Consider the following 5,452-nt stretch of genomic DNA (forward strand, 5'->3'; position numbering starts at 1 on the left):
TTATATGTCTGTCCATATTTGTCTGTCTGTCCTGTACATTGTCTTTCTGTGTGTCTATCCATCCATTTATCAATCTATCTGTCTATATTCATCTGTCTGCATGTGTCTGTCTGTCCATATTTCTCTTTCTGTATGTCTATCTGTATAGAGTCCACCTCAATTGAGATATTTGAGAGACCTCATCTGTAACTTTTTATGTTAACAGTTGTCAATTTTATTTGTTGAATTGAAAGTTTTTCGTTCTTTAAAAAATAGCGTAATTTATCCTCTGTAATGAAATGTCAGTCTCTGTTAAAATAGTGTCATTGATTTTTCAAGTAAATGGAGGCTGCAGTGCAAACTTTGTAAAACTTTAGATCAGAAAGTCTACAGCAACATAAATTTAATGAAATTCAAACTTCTGACTGGTTGTGTATACAGGATGTGTGTTTATTTCCATGTGTGTTCAGCGCTCGGGCGAGCATATACTGCATGTGTGTTCATAACTCTGTCCTGTCAGTACTGTAGTTCAGGGTGATTCATGTCACCGGGTGCCGGAGCAGTGGGCTGGTCAACGGGGCGGCCTGCGGTGTCCAGCCATGATCCCCATCCAACGCCGAGCTGCTCGTTCACCCGTAGGTCAGCTGTTTGTCACACGTCTGATGTATGAGCCCTGACCGGGCAGAACTGCTGAATTTGGATCTCTGGGTAATGAAAAACCTTTTGTGTGTGTGTATGTGTGAAATAGCAACGTGTGATCTATAGCATGGTCTCTGTACTCTGGACTACACAGCACATTTACTCTGATTTTGTACATTTTTCAGAGCAGCCTATGATAACTTCTCACACAATTAGTTCACGGCTCGGTCCAGCGTGACTTTCTGTGGTGCTGTTGTTTATTTGCCTTATGAGAATTAGCTTGCATTACTTTCCCTCAGTTTATCTTATAACCATGTGCAAGTTTTACATGTGCATCACTTTCACGAGGTTGATGGTCCATGTCAGAGTTCTTATTATTGTATATGTGCTTAATGATCAAGTGTAAGTGGTTTACAAGGACGATTAAAGGCATGTTTAATAGCAGTTATTAAAGCATAACGTGTAGGGTTGTTGGGAAAGACCCTGTCGCATGTTCTGTCATGCCTGCAGACAATGTAATAATCAAATGAGTCATTCTCTATTTTAATAGCAGGCAATTCACAGGCTGAAACTACAGTACTGTAGAAACATCACAATGTTTGATGTGTGTGTGTGCTCTTTAGTGTTGCATAATTCATTTTTGCTTTATAAAAGCTTTTTATACAAATCTGTCTGTCAGTCTGTCTCTCTGTGTGTCTTTGTTTTGCTGGTCTGTCTGTTTATTTGTTTGTACGTCTGTTTATTTGTCTGTACATCAATTTCTCTGTCTGTCTGTCTTTTTGTGTGTGTTTTGCTAGTCTGTCTGTCTTTTCATTTATTTCTGTCTGTATATTTAACAGTATGTCTGTTTGTGTTTTGCTGGAATGTTTGTTTAATTGTGACCCTTGCTGGCAAAATGAGTCAGAATGTGCTCATAATAAAAATAATTTTGAGCTAGAGGCAAAGGAAAGTATAAATGTCGATTTTGGTCGATTTTTTTTTTTACTAAAATTAAGTATGTTAGGCCTTTTCTAGCAATCTCAATGCTCTTAATAGTCATTAACTATTTCCCTGCCAATGACGAGTTTTTCCGGCAATCCGTATTTCCTATATTATCCACCAGGTGGCGCTCTTACCCAACTTATAAAACCCGAAAACATCCCCTTTGGGCAAACAGTAAGAACTCTGTTTATGTTTTGATGATCACTCTGAATCTGATCTCTATCAAAAGTCCATCACGAAAATGCAATTATCTCAAATTATCTTCAAAATGTATTTTTGAAGAAACCTACCCATATTTGAGATGTGATAAAAAGAAAACAAATGAGGTAGCATGATTTTTTTTCTGTTCTTTTATTTGATATAATGTATGTTTATATATTTAAAGAAAAACATTTTCTGAAAGGCATTAAACTTTTGTGAACATAAAAAAGCTGGAACTGTTTTATCAATTTCAAACGCTTGTAGCTTTGTCATTATTTGTCAGATTCCAACAAATCATATATCGTTTGAAGACTTTAAAGAGTTAGGAGCACCAGCAATCATTTAGGGCGCACCATCCAAAAATTAAGAAGCACCACAACTACAATGTATTTATTAATAGATTTATTTTATTAAAAATATAAATAACTCACTTTTGTACCATTTATATTATTCTAATTTTATTTAATTTAATTTTCATAGTGTTCAAACTGTTGAATTAAAGTTTGTACTGTTGGTTGCTTTTGAAACATTTGATAAAACTGAAATTTAAAATGAAAATATAATTTCATTATTTTTTACAAAGATAAATTACAAAATATGTTTGCAGTTACATATTAAAGAGGTCATAGTCATGTATAGTTAATAAAAACAAGCGTAACACGAAAATCTAAATTTTTTGTTGTGTTAAAAAAAAAAACACCATATTTCAAATCCTGGCCATAGGATGTGTAAAGCCCAGTGGTGGTGTTTTATTTTTAAAGAAACATGTTTTATATATTATAATAAATGTAGAGTTGATTTGCAAAAACAGATGAGTTCCATTTGAAATTCTAAAATAAGCATTTTATCAAGCTCCTTATGTTCATTAATTGCACATTAATGACAATGAAAATAACCTATTCATATAAAAACATGATAACTGCATTACCAGAATGCTATTACTACTAAATAGGCAATGTTTTTAAAAATATAAAAAAAAAACATACCATCACAATTGATGTGTTTCACCTCAACATGGACTACTAGGATGTTTGTCGGATGTCCATCAAGCTGCGCATGCGCACATACACTATCAAACACTCTTTGACAGACAGGACGGTGTCTCCTTCTGTGAACACATTTGTCACGACACTTTTTTGGCACTTTCGCAAGGTTCAAGCAATGTCTCGCGCTTAAAATATGTGTATGCCGCAACCAACGCCGTTTTACCTGCAACCTCCGCTCCACAGGATTTACAGCCACTCGAGCAAAGCCACTCGAAATCTTTACATTAAGTTTCTTTTCTGGTGGTGAAGTCACATTTGAATCCAGATTGTCGTAATCAATTACAGTAGTAACATTGGCTGTAGTCGGTTCGTTTTCTTACTCGCGGTTCGTCTTTTCACAATTTCACGCTTTACGTCATACCAATGTCAGTTAGCGCGGCAACAAGGAATGATTGACGCTCATATTAGCCAATCTGCAGTCTTCATTAAACGCAAGAATTAAATTGTGAAATTCGATTGATAGGCAGTCGCACAAATGCTCCCAAATATATTTTAAGGTCACACAGGTTAAATTTTGGTCGCAATTTCGAGCCCTGTTTGAAAATTTGCTCACAACTAATTTTGCCAGCATGTGTCACATTTGTCTGTATATCAATTTCTCAGTCTGTCTGTCTGTTAATCGATTGTTCTGTTTGTCTGTCTATCTGTGTGTGTTTTGCTAGTCTGTCTATCTTTTCATTAATTACTCTGTCTGTCTGTATATCTAACATGTCTGTCCATCCATCGATTTTTCTGTTTGTGTATCTATCTACTTCCGTCCGTTCAGTCATCATGTTTTGTTATTGGGTCTATCTGTCTGACCATCATTCTGTCTGTCATTAATATACATATCACTATCAGATACAGGACATTTTAATGCTTTTTGAAAACTCTTAACTTTAAGTGGAAGTATATGGTGAAGTAAACCGGACTCACCCCATACTAGTAGATTCCTGTAAATAAAATGTATGATATTGATTAAGATCAGCACATCCCAGAATTCATTCTGTTTGTGGGTGTAGGCCGAGGAGAATATAATGTAGTGTAGTCCCTGGTTTGCCAAACAACACTATTACTGTAGGCGTTGTGCAGCAGACAGACATTAATATCGGGGATCTTCCCATCAGCAACAGGATGAGTTTTCAAAACCGTGGTCTGTATTGTATTTCCGCTTTGTTCTGTGTAACAAATGGGATTTTTGATTTCTTCATATGATGATCATTTGATTGATATGTAAAGCACCAAACACAGTTGTTTTTTACATGCAATTTAGAGGCTGCTTTCTCTGAAATTGTTGATGCCACAATTATAGACTGACGTGGATAAAATGTGCTCAAATAATTGCACCCGAAAATAAATAGAGGAAAAGTTTAGACTTTCTAATCAGAATTTGTGTTCACCTAAAAGTTTTAACCACTGATTATTTCACAGGCATGACTCAGAAAACAAAGCTGAATATCCTGTTTTGCATGCAGATGTTTAGTTTACTGATTACTAAGTGCCTTAAAAGAACAACAAAAAACAACTTTTAAGTTGCTTTTTAGATTCAAGAGTTTTGCAAAGCTTTAAAGCCACAAAACAGGCAATCTTTAACAAATCCTGTGATTAGGTTATAGCCGGTCAGTCGATAAATGGACTGTGGCTGTGATATCTAACACTAAAAGAGATTTGACCATTTCATTCTGTGATCAAACAGTGATGTAATCCACAAACACCTGCAGGGTGACAGGACAGGGCTGTGTTGTAAGGAAATAACAGGCAATGTTATTAGTTTCTCAGTGTGTTGAGAGTCACATAGTCTCTTTCCTGGATCTAGAGATCAGAAAATCATCAGCTAAGCTGGATCAATAATTCATTAACACTTAGCATCCTTGTGCCAATCCTCCTCAACTCTTTCAAACACTTTCCATCGCCGTCTGCCCTGCAGACTCACAATCGGCATAATTTATCTGTTTGCTGAGCTCTGTGCAATCTTGTCCTTTTTCAACTCAATGAACTCACTGTACAAAGTCTTCAGAGTGGATATAAGGGAATATTGATCACGATGGCGCCAAATAAAAAGACTGGCAGAGCTTCTGCAGAGAGATGAACAGGCTGGTGAATGGAGGTCTGGGTATTAAGAGGGCACTGAGCTTCAAAGGTCAACCAACCATTTAGACCGAATATAGGAGATCAACAATCTCTAAAGATTTCAACACTGTGGTTTAATCTACTGTACTTACTGGCCACCAGTTAATGATTTGTAAGAACTTTAAATGGTGTTGAGGTTTCCACCTGATGCATGATTGAACAAGCAAAACAAAACCTCATTGACAGGCAAAATAAAACATCAAAACCTTATTGAGAGGCCCAATCATATCCACATTTTTTCTCGAATGCGGAAGTAAGTGATGTGATGTATTTCCTTTCCGGTCCGATACTTCTGGTTCAATATCCAGCCGGTAGAAAACAGTGTAGTGGGAGCACGCATTAAACATGATAAAACAGTTAATATTTACTAACTTACACCTGCCATGTATGAAGCAGTGTGAGGATTAAGATATATGAAGATATATTTAATCATTTCTTGTTGTTGATCGGAGGTTACGGGTCTTCAATGCGCAAATATAAAAGCACAGAGATATACC

Source organism: Misgurnus anguillicaudatus, chromosome 15 (assembly GCF_027580225.2).
Source record: "Misgurnus anguillicaudatus chromosome 15, ASM2758022v2, whole genome shotgun sequence".
NCBI classification, from domain to species: domain Eukaryota; kingdom Metazoa; phylum Chordata; class Actinopteri; order Cypriniformes; family Cobitidae; genus Misgurnus; species Misgurnus anguillicaudatus.